General features: G+C 32.5%; 1 long non-coding RNA gene across 1 annotated transcript; it reads left to right on the forward strand.

Moving 5' to 3' along the window:
• Positions 1–2,133: 2,133 nt before the first annotated feature.
• On the forward strand, positions 2,134–4,957 carry LOC118184003 (uncharacterized). The gene is made up of 3 exons (XR_004757334.2): positions 2,134–2,217; positions 3,560–3,681; positions 4,568–4,957. It is a non-coding gene; the product is annotated as an uncharacterized LOC118184003 (long non-coding RNA).
• Positions 4,958–15,259: the final 10,302 nt, after the last annotated feature.

Raw genomic sequence — 15,259 nt, forward strand, 5'->3', positions numbered from 1 at the left:
GTTTGAGGATATACACAGACATTAGGCTTATTTTGAATGACCATTGCCCTCCCCGGGATTCGAACCTGGATCTCTCGAATACGCAGAGTGTGCTATCCTTTACACCACGAAGGCATGTAGGAAGGAGGAAGAAAATACCTTGTAAATATTTTATTTGGATAATCGTAAATGCTTTGCATTCAGGTATCCTGCAGTCGACTATATGAGCAAGAACTACTAAATATTTATAGAACTTCATAAACTTCACTGAGCAGAAATAGAGCACATATAATTTAGAGGAAACGGGGAGGACTCTTCACTGCGCAAAAGTAACTGAGGAAAATTGTTGCAAAAATTTGATTTCGAAAAGAATTGAGTTTTAGTAACTTAGTTAGATTACACTTCAAAGTGAATTTAACAGTTAAATAATTAAAAACAATAACCATTGATGTTGCCAACTGATCCAATGAAATTTTATTATTAAATAATGTTAAAAATCTATTCAAAGAAGAATTATTTTCGGAAAGTTACGATAATTGTTTCTGCATTCTTTTTGTGTTTATAAAATAAAAAAGAGGGGGGTATTGATAATACATGAAAAAAATCTGATGTGTACACCACATGACTTCCTTGTACGGAATATTAAATTATACGCATTTTTTTCATAAATTTCATTTAAATTGATTGAATTGAATTAAATCTACTTCGTCGACAGCGCATAAACCATAATAGAATAAATGTACTCTTTAAAATTCACTATATTTGTTTACTATAACGACACTCTGAATGCACAAAATTTATATCATTTGAAGAATTATCTTATCGTTGCCACATGTTCTATTCAAATACTATAATAAAGCTAGAATGATGTATGAAAGAAATTAAGCAAACAAAACAGAAAAGAAACAGTTTTTCACAGACGATTGAGTACTTCTCATTCAACTAATTCAGTTCTCAATTCGCGACTAGGCAAAAATACATAAAAACTCAAAATATGTGTATTAAAAATTACGAAGCAAATCTTAAACACTTATTTCCTCGAAAAAATTCCAGAAAGGATTACGCATGATTTAATTGGCGATAATAAATGAAGGCGTTATTTTTGTTGTTGCGAAGTTTTTTTTTCTCTAGATTGGTAACAAATCTACAATTCTGCTGTTTCAAATGTAAACAAATACGTCCGCCATGTTATTTAAAACTTAACCGCACTTAAACATCTTTTAAATTGTTGATAATTGTACAAATATTGCTTCGAGAATTACGAAAGGCATAAAAACCTTAACCGGAAGATAAGAACAACATAATTCAATCATTTTTAAAGCAAAAAATGTACACTTTACAAACATATAAGAGTAAAAAAACTGAGATCACTGTGCCGAGTAACAGAATGGATATATATATAAATATAGTAATTATATACGTTTGGTGCGGCCGATTGCAACCAAAATACGAGGTGCACATCTACATGTTATAACAGTCCTATATACAAAATTTCAACGTTCTGAGGCTACTCGTTTTTGAGTTATGCGAGATACGTGCGTACATACGTTCGTACAGACGCCACGAAAAATTCTCTTCAGAATTCATTTTAAAGCAGTTTTATAATTTTTTTGGAGGAAACGAGTCTTTTATTCTGTCCTTACGTACAGATATCACGCAAAACCATCGTTAAATTGCATTCGATAGCGGTCAAAATGGATATTTTTCTTGAAATTTGCTGCCTGAAACCTTTCGCGATTGCAATACTTTCATTTTACTTCGTACAAGGAAGTAAAAACGCATTACCATTTCCGAAAGCTTATTATTATTTGAACAAAATTCAGAAAAAGACTATAGAGAAAATAGAGACAACTCTTTCTTACAAAATTTTATTTACCGTCACATTTTATTTTGGATGCTGACGAGCGAGTAAACAAGCAGCATACTTAGTACTATTGCAACTGACCCCATAGTGTTATAAAAATCTATTTCTTTTATACCGTTCATGGTATAAAATAACATTTATTCAATAATGTTTCTAAAATGCAGATAAAATGGACTTTAAACTCGTCATATTGTTACATTTATGACCAACGCACGTTTGTAATGTAAAAGATAAATGGGAAATCTTAGGTATCGTCAACTGATAATGATTTCTGGTCTTTATTTGAACAAGACGAAAAGTATAAAGTAAAGCAACTACATCTCTCCGAGATATTGGAAAGTGAATGGAAAACAAATAGTGGGGTGAGCCTTTAGGTGGGTTGCTTTTGGATATATTTATGCTGTCTTTGCTTACTAAATGCTTTCTCTCTCTTTTTAACCCTGTGTTTTTTAAACAGCTATTTTTAAATTGATTATTTTCTAATTTTTCTAAAACACAACAAAACAAAATTGCATCATACCATTCAACTGCCCATTCGAGGTATCTGCTTGCTATTGTAATTGCTAGTAAAAAAGAAGTAGAAATTCGGAAAATTTCGAGACCTTCCATATTTTTTTTTTCGTGTTTTCAACTGTTTTGAGATAACCTGCTTTTTTTTCTCTTCTTAATCTCTTTTCCGTATATGAAGCTTCAATTCTTCTTTTCTATTAACATTCCGAGCATGTTTCAGAAAGAAACTCTCTGACCTGATGCGTTTATTTTTTTACAACAAACAACAACCTATTTAAAACATTTGCTCGATCGAGTTTCATTTGATAATCAGATTTCAAGGAATGCTGATTTAGATCTCTTGTTTGAAAGTCAGGCATGCTGCTAATCTCCGTTTGGTATGGCTTTCTTTCTTTTAGTGTACAAACTACTTGCTTTCTCAAGGTACAGTTCACGTTACGTTGCACTGAGGATTAAGCAGTAAATATATACAACGTTCGTTCTTTGAATTTGCTCATTATTTTAGTTATAATGAGAAAATTCAAACGAGAATTTTAATTGTCCGATTTCCAGATATCTGAATTAGTTGTTGCTGCTTCTAAGCCAGGCAAAATTAAACTTGTTGTTAGTTTCTTTTAATTTTTCCTTTTATTCGAATAACATGAAAAGGTTATGTAATATAGTACATATTTTAAGTATCCATTAAATTAATTTAAATGAATGAGAATGGTATGTAGATCGCCATGTGATGAACAGCTAATAGCTAAACCTGAAAATATTAAAGTATTTATGTACTTACTCTATATAAGATTATTGCTCGTTGTTTACTCTATGAGTTATTACATAAGCATAACAAGTGTTTTTTCTGTAAATTATACCAAAGCAGATAATGATATTACTTGAATTAACGAGCCATGCAGGAACTTCCGTTTTTCCATATAGCGGGCAGTAAGTATAAAACTGCTTTCCGTAAGAAAATGCTTTGAGTAATTTCTTTTTGTTAACCCTTACGTTTACTTCTCGCATGCCAATTTTTAATATTTAGGTTAAAACGTATCCCCATTCCCAGTCTAAAGATAATATAGAGAAATATTACTTGCATTCCATTAATCTTTTCTATCATATTTGAATAAGCAGGGTTAATAATTTGAGTTCCGTTTTCCATAAAATAAGTCATTTCCAATATTATTTTAAATTTTGTAGAGTCATTCGTTTTTTTTTATGCAGGAGACGGGGAAAAATGCACTATGCCTTCGCCAAGATTCGAGCACCAGACCTCCAGATTACTAGCCGGACGTTTTATCCAGTTACATCACGAAGACTCGTGAAAAGGAGGAAGGAAATACCTTGTAATTTTTATAAATATTTGTTTGCATTTGCTTATAATTTATATTTAGAGTAATTATATAAAGTTAAGATTTTTTTACTTCCAGATACTTTGTTATAAACACTGGAAATGCATGATTATAGTCAGATTAAGTTAATACTATGCGATATGTATAGGGATCATTATGTCAGTGTTTATCTCAGAGATGCAAAATTTGATCTGAATTTATTTTAAACGTATTGGATTAAATGTCCCTAAAAATCTTTGATTTTCGAATATTATGGCTTCAGATGGCTATAGTAAAATTCTTTACGTAAATTTATGCATGCAGTAAAAGTATAAAATTCCACCTTTTCTTCAAGAAGTAATAAAATTAATCTTTTATTTAATTTTCATTATAAGCAGAACAGTAGACAAATACAATTTTCAAACTATTCTGTAAAATGTAATGTATCAAAAACCAGATTTAAGATTTTATATCAATCTGTTGAATATTGTATTGTTATTATATTGCAAAATTATGTATTACTAACAGCTATGCGGCCACCCTTCTTAATCTGGCTTTTAAATGGTTTTAAGCATGTATGCATTTCATCAGCTCGTATCCTCCGTGGAACAACGGGTCGAAAATCGAATTCGGGTCGAAATGTTTGACGAAAATCTCGGGCAAGTAGCAATATAATGCCTCTCATTCTTCTATTGTTATATCTCAGGTCTTGCAAAGTAATATCAAGGGTTACGAACGCAGCTTTGTAAGATTTTGTGCTTTCATCCCACGCAATTATTTTGCTCTCTTGTAGAACTTTTGCTTTGGCAGAACTTCTAGAAATATTACATGTTAGTGTTTTGGTATTTCCTATATTTAATGGCAATTTAAATGCTGAATGAACTGTTCTTCCTCCCGTTAGCAATGTAGCAGCAATTCCGGATGATGCAAGAGCCAGTACAATGTGTATCTTAACTCGTACTTTTGCCAGTAAAAGATTAATGATTTGTGAGAAAAGTTTTTCCAGTACCACCTGAGGGGCAATTTAATCACTTTTCTCTCGACAAACGTCCAGTATCCAAAGGAAACATTAAGTTTATGTATTATAGCCACATACTGTTAATATATAGGCGTTCTCTATATTTGTTAATATTACATATCCATTAATACTACTGTTAATGACATTTGAGCATTACAAACTCCTTACTGTAGTTTGTTAATGACTTTGTAATATTTGAAATTATGTTCTTATGCATTGTATGTAATAAGTTGCTTGTAAATACAGATCTAATAAAAATTCATGGCTGTATTATCCAAATCTGCCTAGACAGTATCTGTTTATTAAAAAATTTAGAGTGGCTGACGTTAGATTTTTCTAAGTTTAACAGTATTTTTCCTTTAGCCTTGGGTCTTATGGGTAAGAGCTCTTTTTTTTTTTTTCAGATGAGGACCACCTATTCCATTATTATGTACTAAGACACTAGAGAAAAGTACGTACAGTTGATTGTTAATTACTAGGTCACAAAAAATTAAATCAAGCAAATCATTTCAGGTAATTAAAAATTTTCAGTTTTAACTAAGCACCTCGACAATCAGTTAACTCTAAAATATACAATTGGCTATTATTGTAATGGCAAAATTCAACTAACTTCTTAAGCAAAGCATAAAGCCCACTAGTGGCCCAGCGGTAAAGTTGCTGAACACTGGTAATTCGGCCCGAGGTTCGAATCCCGCGAACGGGCTAGCTGCATGGGCGTTTTCGTGGTTTTTCCCCATGTGTAATGTATATGAGCCAGTTTTCCTTAGAAAGTTCTCCACGAAGGCATTCCTCCCCTTAGGCTGATAGCTCTCGAGGCTTTGCCATAATCAAAGACACTCACACAGTAAAGCATAAAAATTTTATAGAAAACTCTAACGAGGGCGACAGATATTCTTCGCTTTCTTTCAGTAGGGAAAGGAAAATCCTTTCGCTCCCAAAAAAAGGAGAACTGTACATGTCTTTTACAAAATTAATATATAAAATCTCTGCCAATCTAAAGTTTCTTTTCTGCCTAATTCTACAGTTTACGTTTGTGCCTGTTTATATAAAATCTTTAAAACAACTTTCGAACTGTAACTTTAGTAACTGATTAACAAATTGAGCTATTTAAAGGCAATAAACGTATTATTTAATAATATTCCAAGTTTTTTTTATAACGCTACATAATTAATGCAATTTATAAAAACATTTAATTGATGCAATTTTTAATTACATGAGATTAATATTTTGATGAAAATTTGCATTATTATTATAATTAAGTTATTTTTGACTCTATATGCCACCTATTTAGCTTACAGAAGTACTATTTTGCGCACTGCCTAACAAGAAAGTTTATTATTTTTTACTACAATTTTTCGAATGCTTTGTATAAACCTCTATCAATCAAATAAACATTTTAAATAACTTTTTGAAATTTTATTAGTATTCATTTTGCCCACATTCTTTTTCTCATTGTGTAGCAAGGATTGAATGCATTTCCACATTAGTTGAACAATGAAAAGTAAAATCCATTATCTTTAAAAATTGAATAAAACGTTATATACGCATCAGAAGATCACAGTGCAGACGATTCACACATTTAATGTATGCATATATATATATATATATATATATATATATTACATTACTTTATTCATCTATTCATTCAAGATATATATCTACCTATATATATATTAATTAATTTTTCACTGCTGCCAAAACCGAAAACGAAATATTTATTTGACCTAATTCCGAAACTGTAGTGAAGTTGTAGAAAGTATCCAAGGTGATTAAAAAATAATGAAGTGCGTACGATTTTAGTCGAATGTCCTCTTACAGGGGTTAAAAAAAATTCTCGTTTGTAATTTATGCGCTCTGAAGCGGGAGGGGGATTGCAATGTTTATCCGTCTCGTAAGATCGAGGTCAGTGGTACACCCCGGGAGGGTGGTTTCCACTGCAGGGTCAATTCGTGGGTCTTGGCTGACCTTGAATCCCGGTTTTCTACATGCCTACTTAACGACACCTGTGCGCCCGAGACGGCCTCTCGATGTTATTTTCATTCAATTCTGAAGCATCTCCCGAAACACAATAGAACACAGTATTGCGCAATATTATTTCAATCGACTACATCCACACACGTGTATTATTGTAGCTGCATTGATCTGCAACAGGATATAACAAAGAATCTAGAGATACTTTCCAGTAATTAAGGTTGGTATTACATAAAAAATATGGAAATGAATTTCAGAGGCATTTTTCATGGAATCCCTTAACGTATTTTACATTAAAAATTCAGTTATTGCATGAAAATTTCAAAAATAATTGACTGGATTACTGTATTGTGTGTCACTATGTGAAGAGTATTCAAGGCATTTACACAAAATTGCATACTTTGAACATAACCTATTTCCATGCTTTCACACATTTAAAATTATGTCGAGGTACGTACACACCACTTAATACTGTTTGATATTATGTAAAACTAATGCAGTAGATCTTGCGATTTATTCTTTAAAGAAAATTACAAAACATATTAAACAGCTAGTACACACTTGATAGACGTACTTATCATAAACCTGAGAAAATGAATTGCAGTGTACTGTAAATAATTTTAGTTTTCCTGTCTTACCGTTTACAGATACGATTGTCAGCGATTCCACGAAATGTAAAAATACAGTGATCCCTTAACTTGTATCGAACATTCCCAAATTTTCGATGGGAGTTCATTGATAATGCAACATTTATAACGTTTTTGCTTTTGCTAACTATTATAATATTCGGGCTACTCGTATCATTTAAATCGGTTAAATTACAGGACCACTACATAAAGTACATGAGAGAATTCTAAAGAGGAAACAGAAGTTCTGAAGAGCTCTTGCATCGACGGTTAATGCATAATTAATTATGATCGTTAAACTTTAGTTTTCACTGAATTCAGAATTATTCATTCTGTTGTTTATTCGTATATCTTAACATACAAAAATTTCCAACTCGACTTGGAAAAAGATGAAAACTGCGATGTTTTAAATGATGCTCGCTATTTTCGATGCAATGAATCTCCTTACTAAACTTCGAAATGTAGCTAAAACTTTAGCTATTAATCCATGGATTGGGATTAAAAAAATAATCTGATTTCTGAAATGCTATATTATGATGTAGGAAAGTTCTGATAAAAATATAAGACTATCTGACATCATTGAAATTTTTTATGCTACTCGAATGTTTGAAAATGCAAGCAAGAAAAGATAATTATTGTTGTTGTTGTCAATTATGTCACTTAGCATCAGAACAAGATCCCGAAATTTATCGTGGCAAGGAGTGCAAGATTATGCCTGCAGTTGGTAAAAGCCCTGAGCACCATACTCAATAGGGCTTTACTAAGGTCCGCCTCTAGTTTTGAAGGAGAGCGTACCGAAGAGATGGGTCCAACGGTCTTCCCTACCTGCAATCTACCGAGAGGAATTTCGGTTCGCCGCATATTTAGAGTGCCCCATGCCGCACGAACAATATACATTCAAAATATCCATACCTTCTCCGGGTTCCGGACCCGGTGCCTTCGGTACGGCAGGCATCGTCACTAACCACTGCCCCAGTTGGGAGATTTTTGGAAGAATGTTATCACGATAAAAGGAATCTACGAGGCAGTTTGCTAAAAAAAAAGAAATTGAAATCTAAATAAACTTTGTAGTTGTTTTATTTAAACTTCTTTTGAACTATGCACTTCATGTGTTTCTTCCTCAAACCCTTAAAAGTTAATTTTTTATGATATTGCGATATAAATATAATTTTATAAAGCTACTTTTCTTCGCTTTTTTTATGATATGAATTCATCAGTACAGTTAATCAGGAGTTCCAATGTCTATTAATCTAACAATACCGTACGCATGCATGTTATTTTGAATAAATTTTGTTTAGTGAATTACGGTATTAGTTAACGCATTAACTTTGTAGAGATGTTCGTTTCACTTGAGAATTTATTTTATCTGTCTTCCTCATATTTTAAAAAAGAATCGTTAGGTCGTTTACTTCAAACCAAATTAACACTGTTTGGATACAAGAGTACATGACAGAAAGTGTGCAGTTATCTATTAACATAGAAACGGGCATTTCTCGTAGGGGTATCTTGAAAAAATGCATGTAAGCCTGCCAACGTGATGCGTTTAATGATGATTTGGCAATATACGTTTTTACTTCCTTATGTCTCCATATAATAAAAAAAAGAGTCTGTGTGGCTTTTCCTTCGTGCTGCGCGTAAGCTAATAGACCCAGGGATGCGAAATTTGGTATATATGTGCATCTAGACATGAGCCAATGCACCTTGAAGCGATTTTTTTGCAAAATTCGAATCAGATGTTTTTTAAATTTTATCTTTTCGATTTTATCTCAACATTTTGAATAGTTTCATTCTCTTAGGAATGTTATTTTGGCAACAGTTTTTCATTCAGTTGTATACTGGACTGCTGACTGTTGAAAATATTCACTGTTGCCACTTGGAAAAATGAGGGCGATCATTCTGTGCAGTTTTGAAATTAATTATTAGTCTTGGATACTTCGGGTATCATATCTTAACGAAAATGTCCGTTTTGACCTCTCTAGAATCCATTTGAAAGATGTTTTTCCGTGACATCCGTACGTACGAACAGAAAAAAGGACTCATTTTCCAAAACTGATCACAAAATGGATTTAAAATGGATTCAAAAGAGATTTAATTTTTTGTAATGTCCATCCGTCCGTACGCATGCATGTATCTCGCATACCTCAAAAACGAGTAGTCACAGAAATCTGAAATTTTCTGTGTGGGACTGCTATAACATGTACTTGTGCACCTCCCTTTTTGGTTGCAATCGGCAACACCAAATATATATATATATATAAGATATTATTAACAGCTTAGTAAGCTCAGGTTTTTTTGTAGTTTAGTGATTTGTACACTTTTTTGCTTCAAAAGTAATTGAATTATTTTTTTCTTATGTTGTAAGGATCTTAAGTTTTACTAACGTTTATTTTTATTTTGAATCTTTACTATCACTTCTTATTTTCTACTTCCAGAATTATAAGCGTTAAGGTTTTTATGCAAAGTCGTCTGGCGAACGCCAAGTATTTAAGTTGTGGCTTTTTGCCAAGCGAGAGAGAGGAAGCAGTTGAGTCAAAGCAGGCCGCTTACCTTAGAAGTTACGCAGTTGCTGTTTGCCTTCCAGGCCAGAGGTTTTAATTCTCTTGATAAATTTAAACGTATTGTAGTGTTCACAGTCTCTGTACTACATACGCTTCCTGTTAATATAAGGCCAATCTTCCACGTTTATTAGTTTAAAGTTAAATTAGAGTTTAGTTTTATTTTTATACTTTTACGTTAGACCCCGAGTGGCGGGTCAGTGTATTCCGAAGTACGGAAGTTATTGTATATAGAGAAAAATAAAGGGTTTTGTATACCCTTCATGTGTATCCTGTCTACTTACCACAATTAGTGAACATAGCTTTAGTAAGCTCTCTGTTCCGAGTCAGGTCCTTGTATGTTCCCGAAGAAGGTAAGAAGGAACATTGAACCTGATAATGTTTCAGTTCAAGTTTAATGCTTCATCATTCTACAATTGTAGAATTATCAACCATTTAGAAGTTGTTCATGTGGTACTAATCCTAACGAAGCAGCCATTTATGTACATTTGAAATCTTAATAGAATAGTGAATCAAGTTAGTTTGTGCACCAACTTCAGTGTCTTTTTGCCGAGTGGAATCAAAAGTAAAATTTCAATTTTGCGCAATCTATCTTCCTGCCCGCTCACCGAACTGCTTGTTTTTGGGTGGGAACTCTGATCTTAATTGTAAAAATTTTGTTTTAACTGTATTTGGTATTTTATTGTTTTCTGTATTTTACAATTTTTAATGAGATTTTGTGTATTTTTGCCTTGCTGCGAAATGAGAATTGAATCAATTGAATGAGAAATATATCTCAAATGATATTCGAGGAAATAAGTTTAAATCAAATACAGGAAAAAATGTGTTTAATATAATAAGACGTTGATGAAAGTCATTTGATGTCCATATGAAATTTTATAATTTAAAAGTCAGATTTCTTTTAAAATTGAAACGTAAAATATTTTTTACATATGCTCCTCAGAGTGTTTGCTTTTCCCGCACCCAACGAACAGTTTCGAAAAATTAAAAAAAATAAGACTTTCATTTAACTTTCCCCCACTTGGAATGTATAAGAAATGTATATTACAGCAACCGTTGATAGAGTCTTGCAATAAACAGACAATAGTAGATCAGTTGCCAACAAAGTTATCATACATATTTTGAAAAAGAGCATCAAGAATTTCTACTAATTTCTGAAGATTAAACACAATATTTTCGTACGAGTTATTTAAAAAATATTACAAAAATTTTTCTGGGTTCCAACCTTTTATCTAACAGCTAAGTGTGTAGGAATTTCGGGAACTGGTAAGCGAATAATCGCTTTAGTTCAGAAACAGAAATGTAAAACTTAAGAAGGGTTAATAACCCTTCATTTCTCAAAATAAGTACTTAACAGCTGGCTTCGTTCTCAGAGCGTACAACAAAACCTTCACTTGGGCTTGAACTCAATGAGAAGTAAAACTTAACTAATGCTTAACTAAAAAGATATAGCCGAAGTTATAAAGATTTCTAAGTAATTGACATCTACATATTAAATAAGCTGGCAAAGCTATCAAGGCCCTGAAGCAGAGCGTAGTAATAGCTTTTAGAGAGTGCAGCCAAAAGGCGAACGCGAGCTAGTCAGGAACTCTGGCTCTCTAACAAAGTCAGTAGAACCTCGGCTTAAACACCGCTCTTCCTCATTTGCATTATAAGCGACTCTAAAAACACATTCTGCTAGGAAATTTTAAGTTGAAATTAGGAGGGACAGGAAAGTAGCTTTGACTAAAGATAACTGTTGAAAAATTAGGATAAACTTTACAATCTTTTGACCGACTGATAAAAAATCGAGGAATTTTTCCCCCTTAATAATGCATGGAATAAGAAAAGCTTTAAGCTGACGCCATTTTGGGTTACATGAAACGTTTAGTAAAATTATACAGAACTTAAATTTTAAACGAGAGTGTAAGATAAAGACATTTCAAGTAGAAAAAACATATATTTTCATTGTTATGTGAAAAAGGCTATTCGAACTATCATTCAATATATCTCAAATGATATTAGAGGAAAGTTTTCATTATGTAGGGTTGAAGCAACATGTAAAAGTTTCTCAAGACAGTACGCATCTAATTTTGCTTTGAATGAAAATTTTAAAAAGGTATCGCTGCTTTACATAGCAAAAATTACAATCGCTGCGTTAAATAACATTTCTTTAACAGTATTTGTAAGTTGCCTCCAAACAAATTTGTCTCAAATTTTTATCAGGATGACTTTTGACTCTTTAATATATTACTGTAGAGAAAATATTTATTTGTTGATAGCTTTCATTAGAATCATTTATATATAAATCCCAAAATTTGAACTGAAATATCTCCAGTAAAAAATTTGTTTTTTTGATAATTAAAGTTTCTTTTAATGGTATTCTTTAACATCATTTGTATAAGGTATTCCAAAATATTAACTAATATTCTCGAATAATTTCGATAAAGATTGAGTATTTCTCTTTAACATATCCGGTAAAGAAAACGTTTCTTATTCGCAGCCTTCCTTAACGTTACTTAACGGTTGTAAATTAACCCAAATTTTAATTAATCTCGTGTAATTCTGATAAGGAGAGACTTTTTGCTGTTTAACGTATTCGTACAGAGAAAAACATTGTTACTAGTTTCTTTCTTTAACATCACCCGTAGAAGATATTTCAAAATTTTAGTTAAAATATCTGGTAATTTTGATGAGGATTGAAATTTTTCTGTTTGACATATCCGTCCATAAGAAAATATTTCTTCATTGGAATCCCTTTTGCATAATTTGAATAAAATACGCCAACATTTTAATAAAGTCCTCTCGACTATTTTAATGAGACTGAAGATTGAGACTATTTGACATATTCAGGTATGAGGAAGCGTATTATTATTGGTATCATTTTAGCACCACTTGCATAAGGTACTCCAAAATTTAAGATATCTTGAGTAGTTTTTATGAGGATGGATATTTTTTTTTTTTTTTTTTTGTTGTTTGATATATTCTGCCAAAGGAAATATCTTCCTTAATAGCACCTTTTTCTGCGAGGCCTGAATAAAAATTTAATTCTATTTATTTTTTAGCAAAAGATTCAATTTACTAAAATTGCAGCACCGAAAATTTACTTTATTTAATTCATTTGATAAAAGAGGAACATGGGCCTGCAAGCGGTATTTCGATATATATTCAGTTGTGCTTGTTTTGAATCACAGTTAAATCTCGAGAAATTTTAAGGGAAAAATTTGCGCGTTTCAAAGAGAGTTCCTTCTACAAAGCCCTCCTGGAAGAGGAGTAACAGATTAAGAACCCTCAATCTGTACTAGGGTTTGTCTCCAAAAGGAACCCAGTGTTCCCAAAAATGCTATGAAAGAAAGTAATTTTCGAATTATAATTCTAAGATATCCTTTCTGTTTTATACCTAGATGATTTTCCTTCTAACAAACATTCCTGATTGTTCAGACACATTGTAGAATCATTGCGTTTCTTGGAGACGTGAAAAATGAGAAACACCCGCACCGGGATCGAACCTGGATTTCTTGAATACGCGCCGAGTGTGATACCGTTACACCACGAAGACATGCTGGAAGGAGGGAGAAAATACCTTATACACTCCCCCTTTTAAAGGCGGCTGAGGATAGAGACGTAATCGCCAAATCTTGGTGGTGACGAATTGTCGTCCCCTATTTTTTAGTTGGGGTGCCACTGTAGTGGCATTGGATTTCTTCATGCTGGAGACGTGAACAATGAGCATTACCTTCGACGGGACTAGAACCTGGTCTTCTCGAATACACGGTGAGTGTGACACCGTTACACCACGAAGGCATGCTGGAAGAAGGAAGAGAATACCTTATAACGTTTTAAGATGCATGTACACAGAATTTTCTAAAAGTGACAGCAAAATATCTTGTACGTATATATACGGCTTGGCCGGTTGGGAAGATTGCTAAAAATTACTTTGTAGGACGATAATGTAAAAGTTTTAAATTTGCGTATTTTTGTGAATCCACAAGTTCATTTTCGAGATATGTAGACGTGAAGTTTCGCAGGAAGACTGTATACGCATTTGGTCTGAAAGGAAAACCCTTTGATTTATAGTAAGGTGACTAACCGTGCAAAACAATCAATTAATGTCGAAGACCTTACGGCATTAGTAAAGTATAATATAAGTTATCCATTAAGCTTTATATTGTCTACAGTTGACTGCAGAGCCTCTTCTAATGGCTTCTCTTTTCATATAGTTAAGTAAAGTCAGGCGAAACAAAAGAAATATTGTCGCGGTTGCATAGTTTCTAGTGAGGTAAAAAGGCGTGACTCCCTTCTTCTTGAACATCTAAAAAATGATCGTAAGCAACTAAGCGTGTCAGTCGTCATTTCCCAAACAGAGTCATCAACCACTCAGAAGGAAATAGAGGGACTCTTCGTTGTTTAGTCTCACAAAGTTCGGTTTATATTTAGATAAACTTAACTTCCCCTCCACATTAGAATTCGAGACATTTTAAACGCGTGGGACTAATAAATACTAGAAAATCAATGATAAATCTGTTTAATGAAGCAACTTGAAGGAAACGTTAAATCCTAACTTGTTTTTATTCAAGTGAATCGTTTTTTCCCTCTATAGTTAATATTGCATTTTTTCCTCTCTTTTTTGCTCTGAAGTGAAACGAGATATAAAGAAGGATAACTATTTTGCGATTAAAAAACTTCATAAAATTCATACTGATTCTTCGTTCAATAAACCACGATTGCGATAAGTAATTATAAAAGTTTCCTCAATGTCCCATACGCTGAAGACATAAATTTTAATTTCAATCATTTATTTAAGTCATATTTAAATTATAGTCTTTGTTGTTATTAAATTTATTAATGATAATAAAATTAATCATTTTCATAAATTTTATTACAGTAATTTTCTTTGAAGATCCGTACATAAAACTCAAATGTAATTTAGTATACTAAAAGAAAAAATATACCTCGAAAAATCCTCTTTGCAGTGCTAATGCTTTCAATCTCGATAAAATCAACTCCAACAATTGTAGATATACCTGCCATTCGATAGTGAGTAAGATATTTCGCTTTTATTTCAAATTATAAAATTACTTTGTTGAATGCAGCGCATTTTTTAATATCGCGCAAGTAGTGTATCAGTAATTTACTTGAATATGCTTCCAGAATAGAAACAATCCTAGAAGATCACTTTTATCCCTTATTTATTTATTTTATAAGGTATTTCTCCCACCTTCTTTGCATGCCTTCGCGGTGTGGTAGTCTGCACGCTCAGCACGTAATTGAGAGGTCCGTGGTTCGATTCCCGGCGAAGGCGTTGCAAATTTTTCATTTCTCCCGCTTCCAAAAAATACTAATGTCTCTGCAATTTTAAGCTCACATTCTTAGGTTAAGTGAGGAATTTAAGATATTAGGAGCAAATTTTCTCAAAAATGACTAAAATGAAAATTCGGCAATCT

The sequence above is a fragment of the Stegodyphus dumicola genome, chromosome 4, assembly GCF_044657685.1.
Source record: "Stegodyphus dumicola isolate Sdum_Otavi_A_Nest chromosome 4, ASM4465768v1".
Classification (NCBI taxonomy): Eukaryota; Metazoa; Arthropoda; class Arachnida; order Araneae; family Eresidae; genus Stegodyphus; species Stegodyphus dumicola.